Source organism: Tachypleus tridentatus, chromosome 9 (assembly GCF_004210375.1).
Source record: "Tachypleus tridentatus isolate NWPU-2018 chromosome 9, ASM421037v1, whole genome shotgun sequence".
Classification (NCBI taxonomy): Eukaryota; Metazoa; Arthropoda; class Merostomata; order Xiphosura; family Limulidae; genus Tachypleus; species Tachypleus tridentatus.
In genome coordinates this window covers 27,215,625-27,240,064 of record NC_134833.1, presented here as the reverse complement: position 1 = coordinate 27,240,064, position 24,440 = coordinate 27,215,625, and the positions used below count along the sequence as shown (strand labels likewise).

Sequence of the window (24,440 nt, the reverse complement as noted above, 5' to 3'; positions counted from 1 at the left end):
TCTTCGGTGAGATAATATTGCAAGAAACGAATGAAATGTTGTCAAGTAGAACGTGTAAAAACAGAAACGTTTTTAACAGTTAACAGTAGGGTAGAATGGCAAGGAAAGAATGAAGAGTTGTCAAGTACCAGTTAGAGAAATCAAAACATTTTTAACAGTTAACAGTAGGGTAGAATGGCAAGGAGAGAATGAAGAGTTGTCAAGTACCAGTTAGAGAAATCAAAACATTTTTAACAGTTAACAGTAGGGTAGAATGGCAAGGAAAGAATGAAGAGTTGTCAAGTACCAGTTAGAGAAATCAAAACATTTTTAACAGTTAACAGTAGGGTAGAATGGCAAGGAAAGAATGAAGAGTTGTCAAGTACCAGTTAGAGAAATCAAAACATTTTTAACAGTTAACAGTAGGGTAGAATGGCAAGGAAAGAATGAAGATTTGTCAAGTACCAGTTAGAGAAATCAAAACATTTTTAACAGTTAACAGTAGGGTAGAATGGCAAGGAAAGAATGAAGAGTTGTCAAGTACCAGTTAGAGAAATCAAAACATTTTTAACAGTTAACAGTAGGGTAGAATGGCAAGGAAAGAATGAAGAGTTGTCAAGTACCAGTTAGAGAAATCAAAACATTTTTAACAGTTAACAGTAGGGTAGAATGGCAAGGAAAGAATGAAGAGTTGTCAAGTACCAGTTAGAGAAATCAAAACATTTTTAACAGTTAACAGTAGGGTAGAATGGCAAGGAAAGAATGAAGATTTGTCAAGTACCAGTTAGAGAAATCAAAACATTTTTAACAGTTAACAGTAGGGTAGAATGGCAAGGAAAGAATGAAGAGTTGTCAAGTACCAGTTAGAGAAATCAAAACATTTTTAACAGTTAACAGTGGGATAGATTCTGGACAAAATAATAAAAATTGATCAGAGATATCATCGCAACAGAATCCATAGTATTTTTAATACATCTAACTTTAGCTACAGGATGAGTGGAAAAAAGGGTGAACTGTTTAGGAAAGCTGGAGTGAATTGAGTACGATAACCTAAATAATCTAGTTTTTATTCAGTGTGCTTTCTAGCTGTACCTGCCATGGAATTTCTACCGTTGCCACTTGTTTAAAAGAACACCTGCAAAGAGCATGTGTGGTTATTGGGAAGCAAGGAGATGTGGCTTTCTAGGACTTTATTGTTGAAGGCACTTTCTAAATTGTTGTACAGCTTTTACGTATACCCACTGAGGGTGTACCCAATTTGGATGAATGTGTGTCTCATGAAAGCACTGACGAAGCCATTGCTGAAATCACTTATGACGTGTGCATCTTTATATTAAGTGCTGGTTCTAGACGAAACGTCAGACGTTGCCCTAGAGGAGGTTTAGAATCGTACACCAAGATTTAATTTTTCGTTTTTTTTTTACGAGCTGTTCTTTGCATTTTACGAAACGTCGCTAAAGGATTACAACACTTTATTTACTATCTTAAAAGGCGAATTGTTGCCATTCGATATTGGCTTCATAAAACGCCGTGATCAATATGTTGATGGCGCTGGGAAGATTGGGTTATGTATGGTTCTCTCGAATTCCTCGAAAAACGTTGCCATATTGTGAGACCTGGCAAGACACCGGAGCTGACATCTGCTCCACCATTTGGTGTCTGCGCGCAATCTTTGTGAGACGTATTGCTTTAAACTATGATACGATTTGACATCTTTCTAACAAAATAGAGAGTTGATATGTTACTAGTACCGGAGCAAGAAAGTACAGAATCCTAATAACTCTCCAAAAATTTATCTTATACATTCTTTGTCATGCATTCACTTTGGTGTAATGTAACTTATCAAGATTCCCAGGAAAGGTGTCTTCTTTTTCAAGAAAGATTCAGCTGCTGAGAAAGATTTCTTTGATGATCTTGGATAAATGCCTTTTGCTAATGTTGAAAAGTTGGCACTTGAAGAACCCTGTCCACGACGTGCAAGGAAATAACAATTTGGGTTTGCAAAGTACCCAAAAAATGTCTTTTTGAAATTAAAATTCAGCTGCTAAGAGAAATTGTCTTTGAAGATTTATGGAAAAACAATTGTGTCAATTCTAAAAAACTTGCACCTCAAGCCCAAGTACCTGCAGGGAAAGAAACATGGCAGTTGAACGAAGGAAGCAGTCCCTACGAGTTTTCAACCGGAATTCGAGCCCACGACCCTCATTTTGCGAGTCGAGATAAACTTTAAATCTGGAGCATTGTTTAAAACTTTGATTCTGAACCGAATTAAACAAACTAAGACAAATGTGGAGATGACAAAAACAATAACAACACATAATAATGAATGTAAAGACAAAAACAACGACAACAGCACATCAATAATGAATGTAAAGACAAAAACAACAACGACACATCAATAATGAATATGTAGACAAAAACAACAACAGCACATCAATAATGAATGTGAAGACAAAAACAACGACACATCAATAACGAATGTGAAGACAAAAAAACAACGACACATCAATAGTTAATGTAAATACAAAAACAACAGCAACACATCAATAATGAATGTGAAGACGAAAACAACAATAACACATCAATAATGAGTATGAAAACAACAACACATGTGTTGTTCTTTTACAACAATATGTAAATTGTTATAAATACTAATAACTATAAATATTATAAATACTAATAAATAGTATTTATTATATTAATAAATAATATAAATTTATTAATTTATATTCAAAATATAAATAACTTTATATTTCCCTGTTCTTCTTCTATCTATTTTCTTGAGGCCCGGCATGGCCAGGCGGGTTAAGGCGTTGGACTCTTAATAAGAGGGTCGCGGGTTCGAATCTCCGTTGCACCAAACATGCTCGCCCTTTCAGCCGTGGGGGCGTTATAATGTGACGGTCAATCCCCTATTCGTTGGTAAAAGAGCAGCCCAAGAGTTGACAGTGTGTGGTGATGACTAGCTGCATTCCCTGTAGTCTTACACTGCTAAATTAGGAACGGCTGGCGCAGATAGCCCTCGTGTAGCTTTGCGCGAAATTCAAAAACAAACAAACCGTTTCCGTGATAAAAGTCTTACTATGAAAATTTCCCGTTTGATATTAAAACCATTTCCTAGCTTGATCAGGTTGCATGATTTTTGAGGCATATTATGACATTAATAATTATTATTATTGTCTTATTACTTCAAATCTACTTAATATATTAACTGCAGGGAACCGAAACTCAGATTTTAGAGTTTTAAGTCCATAAACGTCCTATGATCCATCTGGAGATGGTATTAGTACATTTATTGTGGTTAATTATCTTTATCCGTATGGCAGTTTTCTCGTAAAGCTAGTAAAAGGAAGACGTCTGAATAAGGACTTTCATTTTTATTGAAATGGTAATTCTGCTTTTTGAACAATCGTGGCTTTTAACAAATCTGTATATATGTTGAATCAAAATAGATTAAAAGGTTCGTTTATGCGCTTTTCAGAATATTCATGATGACTTTAGAAATCAGATGTTCGACATCAAGGCATACGTGAATGCACCTCTAGAAAACCATACTGGCATTTAACAACTTCAGTTCTGAGATTCAAACCACCCGTCTTGGATGGTCATTAAACGCATCTATACAAATATTGTTTTTCATGAAATTCACAGGTATTAAGTCTGCTAATATACATACGGATGTGAATGACATTATTACCAATATGGTCGTGGAAAGAAAACTTAAGATGCGTTATTAAAATTCCGCGACAGCTGACTTATTATTTCCATTAAAGTATGATATAATACGCGTGGCACGTGAATTGTTTCCTGAGAGTTTCAATATTCCAGTTATGTAAGTTGTAAATAGCACTCTTTTATACAATACAGATGAAGGAGATTACCCATAACACCTCTGGCGCGTTGCAAACGTTCATAAGTTCTGAACGAATAAAGGCCGAGTTGTGCAGTAAAACACATAAAGACATGCACATCCTTCAGTATTTAACGCATTTTGATCAAGTTTATCAAACTGTACATGCTGTTAGAACATGACTGGTGCTATGTACAGAATGTTGTAAACAAAACTGTACATGCTGTTAGAACATGACTGGTGCTATGTACAGAATGTTGTAAACAAAACTGTACATGCTGTTAGAACATGACTGGTGCTATGTACAGAATGTTGTAAACAAAACTGTACATGCTGTTAGAACATGACCGGTGCTATGTACAGAATATCGTAAACGAAACTGTACATGCTGTTAGAACATGACTGGTGCTATGTACAGAATATTGTAAACGAAACTGTACATGCTGTTAGAACATGACCGGTGCTATGTACAGAATATTGTAAACGAAACTGTACATGCTGTTAGAACATGACTGGTGCTATGTACAGAATGTTGTAAACGAAACTGTAAATGCTGTTAAAACATGGCTGGCAAATCTAGAACATGTTGCAACCAAAACTTTGCACAATTAATACAGTTATGGCTGTGAGAAAACGATGTTTACAATGACGTCACTGCTAAGAAAACTTGTACAACGTGTTTGTCACGTTGGTTATTCAGAGGTTAAGAGCTGAAAATTTCACAGGCTTCTTCCAAGTATAATAAACAAAAACAATTTCATTCATATAGCAATAAGTCAGATTATGTCGGCGAAACTCTAGGAGTTTCAGTAAAAAGCAATGACATAAACATTGATTATTCACAAAGACTAAACGACTATTTTTTTTGTTCCTGACGTTATAACGAAAGTTTGGAAAGGGTATTATGTGTGTTTTTCCTTACAGCAAAGCCACATCAGGCTATCTGCTGTATTCACTGAGGAAAGTTGAACCCCCTGATATTTGCGTTGTAAATTCGCAAACTTACTGCAGTACCAGCGGGGGACAGCTTAGAAAGTACTGATATTTTTTATAATTTTCACTTGTAGATAGAGCAACTAATACTAGAAGCAAAACGGACTAAAGTTTTACAGAGCATAGCTGTGAATGCTTTTGAAGCAAATATTAGTCTCAGAATTTAATATATATATATATGTGTATAAAGGGAATAAAATATTGTTTTAACCAATTAAGATACTTCACGCTTAATATTTATGGGTTCACCTCTTGCTTTCATTCAGACTGTTTGAACGTGCTAACATTTTTAATTTAACTTACATTTATCTTTCGTTGTAGCAAGATGACATTGTTTTCTACAAATGTGAAGATCTGCCCCTGAATGTCAGACATTAGGGTAATATTAATAGATTATACCGTGTTTGGCTTCCCACAGCTATGGAGATTCTTGGATGAGGTGTTATTAAAGATGTTATAGATGGTGTTTGAACAAGTTTGTTTTATTTTGTGGATTAATTCTGAGAAAAAAATCTAAAATAGAATATAAGGTTGTGCTATTCAGTTGCACTGATAAATTTTATGCGTAAGAAGTGTGATTGCACTTGCAAGAGATACACAAGAAAATATTATGGAGAGTGGAAACTGAATTACACACACGATTGAATTAAAAGAAAGAACGGATGGAATATAAAATAAAGTTAAAAATTAGTATTTATTTATCACAACCCAGTAGAGAGCGTGTGTACAAAGGCTTAGTACAACATTATTGTACAGGACCTAACGAAAACTCTGTCTTGGAAGGAAACCTGTAAAAGACTGAGAGAGTTATTCATTGTATAACTATTACAATAGGGTCGATTACTCCAGAGCTCACTGGTCACCCAAGCTACTTGGCAATGTTATAATCTAAAATAGGAATAAAACAGCCCTTTATAAAATGAAGTTAAACGCGTGTGGATGAACTAGTTTGATAACGAAGGTGAGCATATGTCTTATTGCGAACTAGTTTGATGTAACGAAGATGAGCATATGTCTTATTGTGAACTAGTTTGATGTAACGAAGATGAGCATATGTCTTATTGTGAACTAGTTTGATGTAATGAAGTTTAGCATATGTCTTATTGTGAACTAGTTTGATGTAACGAAGATGAGCATATGTCTTATTGTGAACTAGTTTGATATAATGAACATTAGCATATGTGCGATCAGCAGAACAGCACGTTAACGACTTTAATGCTATTTTGAAACACATTAATAAGAACTACCTGCCCCCAACTGGGTGCAGGTAGAAGATGGTAGTGCTAGATCTGTGGAACGTGCTTCTAATTTGTAAAATTTATTTTAACTTCTAGTTTCATTTTAGAAGTTATAAGTGTCTTAATATACATATACCTCATTTACCAGGATATATTTACTCTTATTTCCACAATGTAGCCCATATTCTCGTTTTATTTGTAATTTATTTATTTTTTATTTATTTATAAATACAGGAAGAGATTTAACCGTTCTGCATGAAAACTTCATGTCACGTGCTGTCCTTGGAACTGTTTCTTCCATCATCGATTACACTCAGTCTGATGACCTTCGTCACGCATTCTTACCTAAAACCAAAGCTTCTGGTACATCCAGCTTCTGCAACACGATCAATGTTAGATCTCATGTTATGATAAACTTTCCCAGACACTCCACTGTAAGTGGACGTCGACTTCCTTGACCGAGTTTAACAAGACCGTAATAACAAAGTATCTTGGACCTACATGGGGACGAGAAGAACTTGATAATGATATTGTCGAACGGTTGCTGTTGTCTCGTGTTTGACCATACTTCTGTCTCACAATTGACCATTGCTTCAAAGGAACGCTATCTCTATGTTATTCTTGACGCCATTTCGAAACATTATAATCCCTTTGACCAGTTTGTTTCACTACACTTTACAGAAACGTTCATCCCTTTTACCAGTATGTGCCACTACACTTTACAGAGACGTTTATCCCTTTGACTAGTTTGTGTCACTACACTTGTAGAAACGTTCATCCTTTTGGCTAGTTTGTGTCACTACGCTTGTAGAGACGTTCATCCCTTTGATGAAGCACAACCTCAATAGTAAAAGTATGAAACTACACTTGTGTTATTTCACGTGATTAGTACCAGACAGACTGAACGTGCGCTTTCCAGCTACTCAAATATATCCCGCATTTGCTGAACAGACCGATCTATCTCACGCTCTTTAAGATGTGTACCTCTAAGCTCCAGTTACCAGAAACTTCGCCCTCTAAGAGACTGTGCAAATGAACTTCATAGAACGTCGTATATTTCTGGATATAGAATACTAAAGACCAATTACGTAGTACAAAATAGATACTAAAAAAAATTTGAAATTCTACGTTGCGTCTGCTAAGGATTCGGTTTATATTGATAGAAGATGTTACAGCCTTAAAAATCATTCGATCACAGCGTGAGCCGTACAATTAAACCTAGAAATTTGTTTGATTTTAATTTCGCGCAAAGCTACATAAGGCTATATGCGCTAGCCGTCCCTAATTCACCAGTGTAATACTAGAGAGAAGGCAGCTAGTCATCACCACCCACCGCCAACTCTTAAGCTACTCTTTTACAAACGAATTGTGAGATTGACCGTCACATTGTAACGCTCCCATGGCTGAAAGGACGAGCATGTTTGGTGTGACGGGGATTCGAATCCGCGACCCTCGGTTTAGGGGTCGAATGCCTTAACCACCTGGCTATGCCGGGCTGTTTGATTTTGTGAGAAAACAAGAAATTTTAAAATTACTGTATTCCAACAAGCGAGTTGTCACTTTTGGAAGAATGCCAAGAATGGTCACATGTTACAGTTTGAAAATAAGAAGGTATATTGTCATGCAGTGTTGTTTTCATCAGCCAGGCGTTAATTGTTATTTTGATGAACCAGTAATTTGGAAACATTAGATATCTTCAAACTATCCATTAAAAATAAATCATTGACTAAATATAGTTTAACAGAGAGCCTGCTAAAGAACTGAAATACAATGGTACCTCGGTTCTCAAACTTAATCCATTCCAGAAGGCTGTTCGAAAACCGAATCAATTTTTCCCATACGAATTACTGTAAATTAAATTAATCCGTTACAGACCTCCAAATATTATGCATTATGAAGCATTTTAAGTAAAAAATATTGCTTTTTTATACCTGTGTAATAATACTTACATGCATAAAGTCAACCACAAAAACTATAAACACAATAAAAAATAATAAATGAAAATTTAACTGCACTTTACCTGTGCTGAGGAGAGCTGATGGCGTAAGTGAAAGGTGGTGAGGAACGTGGAGAGTAGGAGGTTTATTATTGTTTGTAAGGGGAGTCACCTTCCATAAAAACGTCAGGTAACTCTCCTTCTGATTTTTTTTTCTATTTTCTGTCTATTTGCACCGCTACAACCTGCTTGAGACTCACTGGGCCTATTTCTCACTAAAAATTTGTCTAATGAGGTTTGTTTCTGCCTGCATTTTAAAATGTTTCTGAAGTAAGACATGATATTGTCATTGTAAAGGTTAATGCTGCGGTTTGCTACAGCTTTGTCAAGGTGAAATGTTTCCACAAAACTTTCTAACTCTCCCCATTTTCCACACATTTCCTTGATTAGTGAACTAGAAACATCCTCCCTTCCTTCCTTCTCATCTGAAGACACTTCCTCAGTTACCTTCTATTGCTGCTCCTTCTGAAGGTCTTGGAGTTCTTCCATGGTGAGTTCAGTGTTGTGGTCTTCCACCAACTCCTCCATATCATCACCACTCACATTCAAGCCATACACTTGCCTAGTGAGACAATATCTTCGACAACAGGCTCAGTCTCAAAGCCTTCAAATATCTGCTACTGTGTCTGGCCACAATTTCTTCCAGGCTGAGTTTATGGTCCTAAAAGACACTTCCCTCCAGGCTTTGTCTATGATCCTCAAGCAATGGAGGATGTTAAAGTGATTTTTCCAGAACTCTCTGAGGGTTAACTCTGCGTCAGAAGTCACTTCAAAGCACCTTTTAAACAGTGCTTTGGTGTAGAGTTTCTTAAAGTTCGATATGACCTGCTGGTCCATGGGCTGAATGAGAGGAGTCGTGTTAGGGAGCAAAAGCTTCACCGTAATAAAACTGTGCCCCTCCACCAACCCGTCCTTCAAGCCTGGTGAGTGAGCAGGTGCACTGTCCATCACAAGAAGGGCCTTGAGTGGCAACTGTTTTTCTGTGAGGTAATTCTTTACACTTGGGGCAAACACTTCATGGACCCACTCCATAAAAAATTGCCTGGTTACCCATGCTTTACTATTAGCCCTCCACATGACATTTAGTTTACTTTTTAGGACATTATTTTTCTTAAAAACCCTCGGGTTCTCAGAATGGTACACAAGCAAAGGCTTAAGTTTGAAATCCTCACTTGCATTACAACATAACAATAGAATTAGCCTGTCCTTCATTGGCTTGTGTCCTAGCAGTGACTTTTTCTCCTTGGTGATGTAGGTCCTCTTTGACATTTTCTTCCAAAAGAGGCTTGTCTCATCACAGTTGAACACTTGTTGGGGAATAAAACCCTCAGCTTCTACATAGTTCTTAAATTCCCTAACAAATTTATCAGCAGCGTCTTTGTTAGAACTGGCACCCTCCCCATGTCTCACTACACTATATGTGCCACTTCTCTTCCTAAATTTTTCAAACCACCTCTACTAGTCTTAAAGGCATCAGTTGTATCAGCACTTGTTCCAGGGGTGTTTTTCAGGAGGTCAGCATAAAACTGCTTTGCTTTCTCACAAATGATGGTCTCAGAAATGCTATCACCAGCTAACTGTTTTTCGTTTACCCAAATCAACAACCGTTTTTCTACCTCTTCCATCGTTTGTGATCTTTGTTTCATAAGCACTGTCACTCTTTTTGCAACATCAGCTCCTTTGATGACCTCTTTATTTTTCAGTATGGTGCAGACTGTAGACGTCACCATACCAAACTGTGTAGCAAGGTCAGACACGTAAACACCACTCTCATACTTCGCAATGAGATCTTTTTTCACTTTTATTGTGGCTCTAACAACTTTTCTTTTTGGTTTGCTGCTTTCGTTATCCTTCTTTGACCTCATGGTGGCTTATTTAATCAGAATATTTAGAAAAAAACAAAAGAAAAACAAGAACGTTCACTGCAGATTTTAGCGGGGGTGTGGACTGAGCGACAGGTGTTGGTAAAATGTTTTGGGCAAGCTTGGCGTGGGCCGAAAATGGTCGAAGGGTCGTTCGAGTCATTAGTCGGGTTATTTCAGGGGTTCGAGCCACGACAGCTTGGTTCGGGAACCGAGTTTATATTCGACAACCGAGACATTTTTTTTCTCAAAGAATATGTTCAAAAATCGAATTGTTCGAGAAGGGAGTTGTTCGAGAACCGAGGTACCACTGTTGTTGGTGTTCCAAGATCAACTGTTTATTTTTTAAGATTTTCGCGCAAAGCTACACGAGGGCTAGTCTTCTCTGATAACACAACAATAATTGTTTTTTTCTGTCACTAAAAAATATTTGTTTGTTGTTCATTGTAATAAGTAAAAATCGTGATGCAACAGTAATTAAATAAATTCACACAAATTATTTGTTAGGTTTGTTTGTTTATAAAAGATACGTGGATAAAGTGGTCATTATGACGCAATTTTGACTAAAGTAATTCGCACAAAATTATTTATTAGGTTTATTTAAATAATTGATGCAGTCGATTATAATTGTCCCCCGCTGGTACAGCGGTATGTCTACGGATTTTTAACGTTAAAATCAGAGGTTCGATTCCAATCGGTTGGCTTAACAACCCGATGTGGCTTTGCTATGTGAAAACACACACTAGACCATAATTTACTTTTTTCACTGTAAAATAAAACATATTCTACCTTTACAGTTTTTAGCTAACTCAGTTAGGCAGCCTTGCTGTTAAGTCAAGATGCGTTTGATTTGTTTGTGTTTTGAAATTAAGCACAAAGCTACACAATGGGCTATCTGTATTTTCTCGCGGTGTGAGTCTACAGACATACCGCTGTGCCACGACCGACAGATACGTTTGAAAAGGAAAAGATAATTAATTAATTGCTTCGGTTTCGATAACCAGAATATTTCGAATTGTTAATTTGCTTCTGTGAGCTCATCTGAACTATAGGTTCTATTCTGGTATTACAATTGTTTATAATTTTAATAAAAGAAAATAGTAAACCGAGGACAAAGAATGTACACACGTGCTTACGTGATGCGACTCATTACTCACGCAATAATAAGCTAATACGGTAGTTCAAAAACAATATATCAAAGCCTTTGCTTCAATTCTGCCATAAAATAAGGACAGGAAGGCACAATCTTTGTTTTCTTACAACATAAACATGTTATAAATGAGTTTGCGGCTGAGCAAAAATACGACAGAATAACTTATCTATATAAACTGTAACCTCTCTCAGAAATTAATATCATATATCTATAAAAGTCCAGTCGTATATTAAGTTATAACTGTTGGAGAAAAAACTGTGAAGCCTTATTTGTTCATGAGTTTACATTCTTCGCCACCAGGCAAAGCCTAAGCAGCGTGTATGTTTTCTTATAGCAAAGCCACATTGGGCTATCTGCTGAGTCCACAGAGGAGAATCGAACCGCTGATTTTAGGGTTGTAAATCCGTAGACCAGCGGAGAACCCCTAGAAGCGTTTTGAAGAATAAACATTCTTAACAATGGTTGGTTCTTCATTACTACTTTACTTCGGTACAGAGCTTAGAAACAAGGTGGTCGTATTTGCCTGTATCACTACTGCAATTATTTTACATTAGTTCTTGAAATATTGGATCATTCCAGATAGAGAAGTCAAAGATTGGTTGGTTGGTTTTGAATTTCGCGCGAAACTACACAAGGGCTATCTGCGCTAGCCGTCCCTCATTTAGGGTTACAAGACCAGAAGGAAGGCAGCTAGTCGTCTTCACCCACCGCCAACTCTTGGGCTACTCTTTTAACCAACGAATAGTGGGATTGACCATCACATTATAACGCCCCCATGGCTGAAAGGGGCAGCATGTTTGGCACGACAGGGTTTCGAACACACGACCCTCGAATTACGAGTCGAGTGCCTTAACCACCTGACCATGCAGGCCCGGAAGTCAAAGAACAAAACAATAAAAATAATTTGAATGACAAGTATCGAAATGGTGATTGGCAGATTATATAGTGTTTTAGTAAAAATGCTGTTTAGTACTTTCGGATTTGTTTTTTGTGATTCATCTAATTTTTTTACTGTCATAAATTAACCACTTTTGTTTACTCTTTCTTTTAATTATTTATTTTTTTGCATAAGGTATGATTTTATTGCTTTAATATCCAGTAGATGTAGTAATCAAGCTAACGATTTGTTTAAGTAATACCCCCGCGACTTGCAAGTCAGGAAGACATGTACGGTGAGTTGATTCCAAATACAACTTACTCATATTTCCTTTGAAAAAGGCCCGGCATGACCAGGTGGGTTAAGTCGTTCGACTTGTAATTTGAGGGTCGCGGGTTCGAATCCCGGTCGCACTAAACATGCTCGCCCTTTCAGTCGTGAAGGCGTTATAATGTGACGGTCAATGCCACTATTCGTTGGTAAAAGAGTAGCCCAAGAGTTGGCGATTGGTGGTGATAACTAGCTGCCTTCCCTCTAGTCTTACACTGCTAAATTAGGGATGGCTAGCATAGATAGCCCTCGAGTAGCTTTGTGCAAAATTCAAAAACAAACAAACAATCCCTTTGAAAAATATACAGAATTTGAATTATTTGCGATATCTATAATTTCCATTCACCGTAGCAAAACTGCGCACTAGTTTCAAGGGTATAACGTAGTAAGATCAACCGCTCAGGACCGAATTTCACCCAAAACACGGCTATGGCCGTACACATTGAGTAACATAGAATCCGGTTCCTCGACTTTATAAATCCGTTTTCTCCGCGGCTTTGCGAGTTTTGTTGATAGAGATCGTCGACAAAGGTTCAACGAAGCTTACGTATCGCTCTAAGGAAGATAAGAGCGGTACCTGCCTGAAAAGGAACACTTTTAATATTTTGTGTAAGGGGAACACATTTTGGCTAACCCTCTGCATTCCGCTAATTCGTGGTCAAACACAATTGAAAGGTGAGTTCTTCTGGTTTGTTGTTGTTTTTTTAGGTTGAAAGACTGAGCCATTTATTGGTATACATTTTATTTTGTTCTAACTCAAATTCAGGAAACTATAACATCACTTTGTAGCCAATCAAATTTCCCGAAGTCGGTCTTATTGACCTTCACACTGGGTTCTAATATTTGTTTTAACTTATTTCTTAAGAAGAAAAAAATTAATCCTCTGATAATCTTGCAGCTACTATCTTCAAGATTTAAAGGTAATGATCTGTCCTATTTTATGTCGAAGAAGATGATTTAGTTACCGTATTTTATATTCTTGTTTCATGAAGGACTGACTCATTCAGAATTTGTGAAAGGTGTAACAAAAAGATAAGGAAAATGGCTTTAAACCATGAAAACCGAGGCTTCGATGTGTTATACTCCAGCATGGTATTTATTTGTATTTACGACAAAACAAAGCTATTGGTGCTATTTGATGTCGTCCCTAATTTTGGACTACTATCCTTCACCATCCACGCCAAGGGACTGACTGTCATCATTATAACCAACAATGTTGAGAGCTGGGAATATTTCATAGTATCGCACGGATTTGAATCCGCCTTACAAAATCCAAAACCTGGAGTTCTACAACAGGGCCGCGTCCTAAAACTTTAAATGCTACGAACCTCTTATCAAAATAAATAATAATAACAAGAATTCGATTAATAAAAAGAACATTTTATAGTTTGTTTTTTTTAATTTCGCACAAAGCTACTCGAGGGCTATCGATGCTAGCCGTCCCTAATTTAGCAGTGTAAGACTAGAATGAAGGCAGCTAGTCATCACCACCCACTGCCAACTCTTAGGCTACTCTTTTACCAACGAATAGTGGAGTTGACCGTCACATTATAACGCCCCTACGGCTAAAAGGGCGAGCATGTTTGGCGCGATGGGGATGCAAACCCGCGACCCTAGGATTGCGAGTCGTACGCCTTAACACGCTTGGTCATGCCGGGCCGCATTTTACAGGAAAAAACTCATGCGAAAATTTCGAGTACGTTAAGTTTTATATTACAAAACTGATAATTAAACATAAAAAACTTAATATTCTAGTCAGAGCTTGTACTTGTAACCTTTCATAATTATACCACTTAATCTACATTTTGTTTATAATAATTAGAATCCCATTAAAAATAAGATTTCATAAATTTTTCATTAATGTTACTGCTGCCATACAGTTTTACTACAATTTCATTGTTTAAGGAGTGCACACAAATCTTAATTTATTGAACAAAATTCCATTAAAACTGCGAAGTAAATATTTTATTTCTGGTACTTATTTTGTCACGTAATGAAAAATAAGTATTTCCGGTTCACTGATCCTTTACTTACAGATTTAATCACCGTATCCTATAGATTTGTAATTCTTAATCAAACGGCTACGGATTGAAAAGTCGAAGGTTCGAGCCTACAAAACACATTTGGCATGTTTACTTATGGATGCGTTATAAGTAAGACAGAGTTGATATTAATATTTAGTTAAATGTGTTCGTGTTAACGGAGGTGTTGCTGAACTGTTTCTATTCTGTTCTGAATTAGTAATTGCTATGCCTTGGACACCCCATCCCCCTCCAGTGGTTCAATGTTATGTCTGCAGAATTATACCGGTGAAAACCGGGTCTTGATGTTCCTCACCGGCACAGTACAGATAGTCCACTGTGTCGATTTGTCCTTAACCGTAAACAAACAAAGCTATGCCTGGGAGCTGAGTCTCTGACTTGGCTGTTTAGTACAGAATGAGAATGCCTGGTACCAAATAATGGCTAGATGGTGCGGAAAATTCGTGACCAAAACAGTGATTATCTTTTCATTAATTATTTATTATTTCAGACATTTTCTGCAACCAATACTAATTTAATAAGCCTGGCATGGTCAGGTGGGTTAAGGTGTTCGACTCGTTATCTGAGGGTTGAGGGTTCGAATCCCCGCCACGCCAAACGTGCTCACCCTTTCAGCCGTAGGTGCGTTATAATGTGATGGTCAATCCCACTATTCGTTGGTAAAAGAGTAGCCCAAGAGTTGACGGTGGGTAGTGAAGACTAGCTGCCTTCCCTCTAGTCTTACATTGCTAAATTAGGGACGGCTAACGCAGATAGCCCTCGTGTAGCTTTGCGCGAAATTCAAAAACAGACAAACTAATTTAATAATTTTATGAGCTTTAAAATACGCGTTCGAGCAATTTTGATTAAAAAATATCTGACAAGTTTGCATTCTTTCTCATTAATAACCATTATTTTGCACACGTACCCTTATTTTTCTTACTTTTTAGTTTGTTTTTTAAATTAATTTGTGATACATAACTTTGATCTATGCACGTGCACTCTTAATTATTAAGTTGCTAAGTTTAACCTGGCGATCTTTGAGAGTGATATACTGAAGCATTTTTCTGTTTAAACTGAGCAACTGAAATGTAATTATTCTCGTTTTAGAAATTTAATCTCTTGTTCATATCAGTTACGATGACTTAAAACCTAGTTACATCATCAATCAGCTGTATATCCTATAATTAAGAACAAAGACAGGAAAATGTACAGTGTTTCATTATTCTACCAAGAAACGTGGCCCAGCAAACAAGCACGAAATATTTCACGTTGAACGATGTTAAAGATGTAATTTCTTCACTGTTGCACGTAGCTCGCCTGAACTCGTTAATTTAAAAAGGAAAATAAAGCAGTAACCTAAGCTAAGCATTTATTACGTCTATATTAGAATTACCATTACTTACGTTATTTTTATGTTACATAATTGAATTGTAGTCGCTGGTACATCAGTGTAATTAAGAATAATAAATAGAAGTGACAAAACTACGGTGTAAGTAACATTTGCAGAAATGTCGAAAGGTGGTTGAATATGCTGGTAAGGGAAGTTGTAGAAGTGGAGAAATCTGGTTGTAGATGTGTAAATGTGCACTTAGATTTAGGTTAGAATGTTTATAATGAAGGTAAGTATGTGTGTTTTTAAATTTCGCGCAAAGCTACTCGAGTGTTATTTGCGCTAGCCGTCCCTAATTTAGCAGTGTAAGACTAGAGGGAAGGCAGCTAGTCATCACCACCCACCGCCAAATTTTGGACTACGAATAGTGCGATTGACCGTCACATTATAAACCCCCCATGGCTGAAAGGGCGGGCATATTTTGGTGCAACCGGGATTAGAACCCGCGACCTTCTGATTACGAATCGAACACCTTAACACGCTTAGCCATGCCGGGCCTATGAAGATAAGAACAACTACTTTAACGCTATAACAACAGTGTAGATAAGAAACTGTTGAGGGTAAGATAATCAAGGTAAGAACCATTACTTCAGGTGGTAACAACGATGTACATGTAGGTAAGAAACTGTTTACCGCAGTTTCAGGATATTATGCTCACTGATCGCTGTACAACAATATATTTAAGTTACATTTTCATTTTTTACGCTTTACTTTTAATACAACTCACCACAGAAAGCATGGTTGTGAACTGTTTTAGACTTCAACATAACTTACTGGAATTGAAGTTGTTAGATCGTTTGTATTATTTGTTTGTTTGTTTTTTTGAATTTCGCGCAAAGCTACTCGAGGACTATCTGCGCCTATTGTCCTTAATTTAGCATTGTAAGACTAGAGAGAAGGCAGCTAGTCAGCACCACCTACCGCCAACGCTTGAACTACTCTTTTACTAACGAATAGTGGATTGATAGTAACATTATAACGCCCCCACGGCTGAAAGGGCGAGCATGTTTGGTGTGACGGAGATTCGAACCCGCGACCCTCGGATTATGAGGCCTTAACCACCTGGCCATGCCGGGCCGAAGCTGTTAGAAACGAAACGCTTTGTGTCCCTTGTAAAAACGTAATCGAGTGAATGTTTAGGGCTAGAACAGACGCTTACAAATTTATGGAAATAGTATTTTTCAAATCAGAAAAAAAAAAATTGTAAAGCATTTTAACACTCCCACGAAAAGACGTTTCTAGTCCTGATTTCTCCAAGCCCGTTCCTCTGGCTGTCGTTTCGCTAGATAGTAGATAGGGACAGTGGGAATCTCGTTAATCCATTCATTAATGGATTTAAATGGCAATTTGCTTTAAATACAAAATTATTAGCCTAATATTAATAACCTTTCAAGTTGCTCTGGGGCCTATTAGGCCCCACTTTTCGCAGGAGTGTTAAAATAATCAAATGTAGAGTAGAAACAGTATGCAATTACTGAAATTAAATATGATAATTGCGGATAAATATTAATTACTAGTATAGTTTACATTAAATGTTACAGTTTTCATACGCTAAATCAGTGCTAGTGTCTCAGATATTTGCATTTATTTGTAAACTGACGCCTTAGCTTTCGGTGATTAGCTCAGTGATTATACTTTATTCACCACAATTATCTTGTAGTTTCTCATAGTACAGAAATAATGTATGGTGTAACATCTAATACATAATTTAAAACCTATCTTGAAGTTCCTCGTACTACAAAGATAAGTCACGATGCTAGTTAATTACCTAATTATACGAACATGGGTGTTTCGTGAATTACTTTACTAAACAATATTGAAATAACAATACTTTGACAGCATATATCAATTTTAACTGTTCTCATTTCTTAACGTAAAAAAATCTCATATAAAAAAAACAGATTTGATCGATGATGGCTCTTTGTGCTAAAACGACAATCAACACCAACGTCAGTTGTGTATGGAAGTGAATGAACTTTGATATTACGTTTACATTTACAGTTTTTCAAGTTTAAACAGATTTTATTAATGTCTAATATCCCTGAAGAATAATTTTAGTTACGCCTTGTCAATACTAAATGATAAAGCTACATTTACATTTAATGGATAACGTACCGTTTCTAGAAATGAAATAGAAACCCTATAACCCGAGCGCTTTCGAAAGGTGGATCTTTCCTTTCTTCTTCTGGGTCGATGGTCCACATTTCGAAAGCGCTCGGGTTATAGGGTTTCTATTTCATTTTTATGAAGAGTTCTTGAGCCTACGGGTTTTTAGAATACCGTTTCTAGATGTACATAATGTTTAGATTCGTTGCCATGACTTGCAGGTCAGTACTTCTGTTTTTATTTGTGTCTTTAGTGGTCGACGATGTTGTGGATTTCTCATATACTGTAATTCCTAGAAGACACCAAGGGGGCGCTGTCAAATGTATTTTATAATCAGTGAGAGTCCAGTTTTACACTACTTAGACTCCATCTCCATCTTCAGAATGATGTGTTTATCGTTCCACAATCCTCTTTTCTTTTTCAAATCAGGTTGCCACAATGGACTTATAAAAAATTCAACTCTTTAAACCAGATGTGGAAATGTAAAGAAGAAACATGGAAGAACTTTGCAGAACCGAGATGTAAACCTGACCAAATATTTTATAGACATCAATGTTAAATATTTACTGGATATATAGCATAAAGACTAAAGGTTTGTTCATTTCTTTGATTTTAGTGAAACCTCAATATGATTTTTTGTTTGTTTGTTTGTTTTAGAATTTCGCACAAAGCTACTCGAGGGCTATCTGTGCTAGCCGTCCCTAATTTAGCAGTGTAAGACTAGAGGGAAGGCAGCTAGTCATCACCACCCACCGCCGACTCTTGGGCTACTCTTTTACCAACGAATAGTGGGATTGACCGTCACATTATAACGCCCCTACGGCTGAAAGGGCGAGCATGTTTGTTGCGACCGGGATTCGAACTCACGACTCTCAGATTACGAATCGAACGCCTTAACCCACTTGGCCATGCCTCAATATGATTTTAACGTATATATATATATATCGACATGGCTGTGTAGAAGGTATTTGATGCACATGAGCTCACGTGGATGTTATATTGGCATACGCAAAGAAATTTAACTTTGTAATGTGAAGGGTTGTTGAAAATACAGGGTGGCGAAAATGTCTCTCACAATCTTAATGTATTCTAAGTTCCATATTTACTATCGTTGAATATGATGTCATTAACCTCGCAAGAACTTGTGTGATGCTTGCAAAGATTTCAAACTTTTATAAGGAGAAGACTTACAAAACTCAAGGGGCTGCATAACCTTTTCGTCGCTCTATTTGTAATTTTTGTCTAAAGTGAGTTGCTCCACTTCTGTTTTTCGTCTACCATTAAATTCATCTGAGTTGCTCCACTTTTGTTCTTCGTCTACTATTACACTAATCTGAGTTGTTCACTTCTGTTTTTCGTCTGCCATTACACTAAATTGAGTTGCTCATTTCTGTTCTTTGTCTACCATTACACTAATCTGAGTTGCTTCACTTCTGTTTTTCATCTATCATTACACTTATCTGAGCTGCTCACTTCTATTTTTCGTCTACCATTACACTAAACTGAGTTGCTCCATTTCTGATCTTCGTCTACCATTACATTCATTTTAGTTGCTCCACTTCTGTTCTTTGTCTACCATTACACTAATCTGAGTTGCTCACTTCCGTTTTTCGTCTACCATTACACTCATCTGAGTTGCTCACTTTACACTAAACTTTTCACTTTTGTTTTTCGTCTAACATTCTACTAAGCTGACTTGCTGGCTTCTGTTTTTAACTTACTACTATAATTAGATACCTACCAAGTGCTTATTGTCTCATGCTGCCTTTATTTCTCTAAAGTCTAAACGACCAGAAACTTGTACCAATTACATTCATAAACTAAGAATGAACAAGCTGATTATATTACATATGATATTACTCTTAACAATTTAGTTGTTAATACAAAGTCAAGAAAACGGGAATTGCAACAGATTATTCTCTTTAAAATAGCCTATATCTCCCTATTCCTATATCTAACCAGTTTCTTATTTTCGGCGATAAAAAAAATTCAAAAGAACGCTGAGTGAAAATAGAGACTTCGTTTTTCGTGATAAACAATTTTTTTTCCAAACTATCCAACCGTTCATGTTCGGAATGAATATTTGTTCACCCCAAACATTTTTTACGGAAATGAAGAAGCCATTTTAAGATATGTACATATATGGCTCTGCTGAGAAGGCGATCTCTGCGGTGGAGAAGAGACCGTAGTGGAATTAATAACCCATCGTGGTCCAATAGCGCTTGTCTTTCGTCTCGCTACAGAAACCATGCTAAGTCGCTTTCTGGTTCATCAATGACTGAAAGATAGATCGTCTTCAGATACGTAACGTAACCAACAAGTTGCTCGTGTCGTTACGCTACAACTATCCAGGTTACAGCTTTATTTGTTTTTAGAAAATATCCATGTTTACTTCTAGCAGATGATTTGTTTAAATTAAAAAAAAATAAACATCAAAATGTGTTTATTTCAATATCCACTAGTCCCTAGACAACCTACACACGTGTTGTTTAAAAGAAAAAAAATTCGAATTGGAAGTTTATATTTCGCTTGTTTTTAGTTCAAAAAAGAAATATAATAGTTCAGTCTTCAGAAGAAAAAAACTAAAGTAAATTCTTTATTTGTATTACATATATATATACGTTTACGTATATTCAAAGTTCCTAATGAACCACACATGTTCTTAGTTATTGCTACGTGTTAAATGTTAATATAAACTATTTTAACTGCCTCCTCTACATCTATTATTACAAGAAGAGACATTGACTGAAGTGTATTGTTAAAGCTGCGAAAGAGCCTCTCATTATCGAAACCAAAAATATTGATAAAATTGCGTAATATTTCCAGTCTGGTTGTGTTTTGAATACATTTGTATAGATCTTGTTGTTTTATTTGTAACCGAAACACATGTTAGCAGTAGACGAGCAATAGGCAGCTAAACTGTGTCTCCTAAAACATATATTCTTTACAAGAGAATATACACGTTTGTCTGTTTCATATGTCTGTTTCAGTGCACTTGTGTGATACCGAATTGTAAACGTTTTTGGGTGAAAGAAATCTATTTCTCGTCTTCTCTCTTTTTTTCGTTTTGAATTTACTTCCCGTTATTTTGTTTTCTAGCTTTCGAATGTTTCTAAATGTTAATGTTTCATCTTCACTTTTATTACGTTGAGAATTCTTAAATTTTGCACAATTTCTTTAGGGTTTATGTACGCCCTATAATCCTTGAAATGAACATTTTTTGTTTGTTTTCTTCTGTGTTTGACTTCATCAAAGCTAATGGCTCTAGACTGTTTTGTTTGTAATGAATCTATCTCTTCTGTGAGCTCAGCATTACACAAGTTGAGGGTTTCTTTGTTGTTCTGTTTTCCATTACACGGCTCATCTATGGTTGATCACTGGAGCTACTTCTTCGCAGCTATAGAAGAATATATAATTTGTTGGTCCAAATTATAAGCATTTGTATCGTGTTTCTATAAAAACATCTAACATGTAATAAGGTTACTGATAATTGATACCTCGTGTTTAAAGAAAAGTCGTAAGGACAATCTGATTTCACGAAGAGTATTGTGTGTTTTACTTTAATTTTTCAATATTGGGAAATTGATTTTTTATGTTCAATTTGCCTTTTTGGAGCGAATTTAGTAAAATACGTATTTCCAGTCTTGTTTTTCCATGACCATTTGCGTCTTTCTTATTGGTTACTTTATCTAATAAGAAAGAAGCTCCGCCTCCACAGTGGCTTGCGCGATAATAACTCTGGGTTTTTATCTCTACTTCAAACACGCTCGCCTTTTCAGCCGTGGGGGCGTTATAAAGTGACGGTCAATCCCACTATTCGTCGGTAAAAGAGTAGCCCAAGAGTTGGCGGTGAGTGGTGATGACTAGTTGCCTTCCCTCTAGCCTTACAGTGCTAAATTAGAGATGGCTAACGCAGTTAACCCTCATGTAGCTTTTCGCGAAATTCAAAACAAACCAAACCAATCTACGGTGGGAAAGACACTGAGCAGCTTTGTGTTCTACATAAAAAACATAGATACGTTATATCAATTCTACATTAAAATAACTTGCTAGCTTAATTTTATGTAGTCAAATTCTTAAAGTATATCATAATATATATCATAATATCATTTTTTCATTTCTCTGCAATGACTCAACGCCAATTCCGAACGCAAATCTAGACACCATGTTTCGATACTGTGGCGAGTAAAACATAACTAGTCCGTTGTGTAGTTTCGAGTTTAACAGCAAAACCAACTCATCTCTTCCTCCATACTTAAATACAATCGATAAGAAATGTTCTAACAAAAAATTCTATAAGGCACACACTGTTTTCTTTTTCTCCGACAAAATAAAGTCGATGTTTTAAACAACTAGTTTGTTTTACGGTAGATTTCTGTTCCCCACGGGTACAGCGGTAAGTCTACAGACTTAAATGAAAGGGTTCTGTTCCCCTCGGTTGACTCAGCAGATATCCTGATGTAGCTTTGCTGTAATAAAACACACACAATCTTTATTCCGTTATATTTTAAGCTCTAAAAGTGACTCTTCTCAAATATCGGATGTAATTTTAGGCTTACGTTTTACACTACTGTAAAAATGATCTTCAGCAGTCGTAACTCTAAAAGAGCATATTTTTTATAAACTTCTAGAATCAGTCTTACGTTCATATATCTTACCTTCTTAGTTGGGTAGTGATGACTAGCTGCCTTCCCTCTAGTCTTAAAGTACTAAATTAGGGACGGCTGGCGCAGATAGCCCTCGAGTAGCTTTGTGCGAAGTTCAAAACAAACCAAACCAATCTTACCTTCCCCAGGAAAATGGAACGGTACGTTCGTTTTACAGTGATTTATTGTCTTTGTTAAAGACACCAAGAGACTTCATAAAGACACAAGTGCGTAAGGAATGTCGCTGCACAGATTAAATTAGTTTCCTGTCTGTGGCTCACGTGCACAGCAATTTGTTTCTCGGGGATCTAATGGGCCGTAAACAGACTCGCCGGGTCAGAGACGGCAACAAAAACTTAAACAAACAAAGGGTTTCCGTCTCTTGAAGTTCTATTGTGTTATTCATGTTTTAAGGTAAATGTAAAAGACAAAACAAAAACTAATTTGTTTTTTTCTCATCTATAAAGCTCATAAAACTGTTAACGTTATTCGTTAAAAATGGGCAGATATAATAGTAGCCCTGAGAAAGAGAATAAAACTCTCGCGCCCACTTCTTGATTTTACTGTGTTACTGCTAATCTATCACGTCTCACAACAGTTCACGAGCATGGTCTAAGTGGTAGCGTGATCTGCGTATCGTAAGTTCCAAGGTTTGCTCTATTTTGTCACTGAACACGTTGTGAGAGCGTTATAAGAGTAACACTCAATAACGTTATTTGTATCAAAGCCAGGTAATTCCTATGTGGTGACGGACATTGATAAATGTTTGCCTTTTCTCTTACCAATATTTTAGAATTAGAGACGGCTATTTCTGAATTCCAGGTATTTCTACGTATAAGGTGCCATTCAGGTTGAAAATACCAGTACATACTTGATTTGTATCTTAGAAAGGTTTTATTCATTACCGTTTCTACAAACCCACAGAAACATGCTCATTACCATGGATATTTTACGGTAAATATCATACCCAACATGAGAGAAATCTACTTATCTTTCTTTATAACACATGGTATAATATGAATAAATGTACATATTTCTTTATAACATGGCTCGTGATGACGAGAGATCTGAAGACGACCTGAGAAGGACGAAACGTGGCTCGTGATGACGAGAGATCTGAAGACGACCTGAGAAGGACGAAACGTTGTCCTGTACTTCGTTGTAATTACGAGATTTAATCCCTATACCAGCTGTCTTGAGAATACACCGTCAAAACATGGTGTATAATCATCCATCATATACACGAATATAAACATAACCCTTTATAACACATGGCATGTAACACATCCATCACTGACAGAAATATACACATAACCCTTTTTAACACATCCATCACATGGATAAATATACACATATTCCTTTATAACACGATGAATATTATACTCTTCACTGATAGTACAGTTATAATGTGTATCAATTCAAGTAATAAGCGCCATTTTTTTATCTACTCGAGAAGTTAGCATTTTCAATCACAATTAAGTATTATCCTCAGTCAGACGAAATTAATGTTATATTTTTCGATGCCTGCGAATCGAAATGTCCAAGGTTCGAGACGCACAGTCACAGTTTATACTGCTATTCGGTTAAGAGTAGCCGCATAGGTTGGTGTTGCTAACTGGTTGCTCTCCATGTAGTTAGCAGCTATAAAAAAAAAAGATGGTCATGTCTGAGCCTTTGGGCATTTGACATGGCCGTTTAGACCACGTTTCGTAAAAGGAGCCGATTATTGCAATGAGGAAAACATTACATGTCATCAGATGTTTTTCCAACATGAAAAAGTACAAGTCTTGACTCACGTGGTTGAAACAGCACAGGTACCTCACCCTAACGCTTAGCGCTTAACTAACCAAAAACAAGAATCCAGTACAACAATGTATAAATTGTCATAACAAGTGTGAAATACAGCACAGAGACAAGTAGTCAATAAACATTGTAGTGGATAGATTGGCGTGGAGTTCAGAAAAAAACACTGTACTGTTCATCCGATGCATCATGG

The 24,440-nt window shown here is 36.6% G+C and overlaps 1 long non-coding RNA gene across 3 annotated transcripts in view; it reads right to left on the bottom strand.

The window, feature by feature from the left end:
- LOC143224917 (uncharacterized) overlaps positions 1-24,440 on the bottom strand; it is a 46,111-nt gene that overhangs the window by 8,899 nt on the left and 12,772 nt on the right. Inside the window, exon 3 of one of the 3 annotated variants that reach the window (XR_013013513.1) lies at positions 20,424-21,195. The exons of 1 other annotated variant lie outside the window; for it this stretch is intronic. This is a non-coding gene — a long non-coding RNA (uncharacterized LOC143224917). Of the gene's footprint in view, positions 1-20,423; positions 21,196-23,367; positions 23,572-24,440 lie in introns of those variants that run through there. One more of the 3 variants, XR_013013512.1, reaches the window with a different exon arrangement.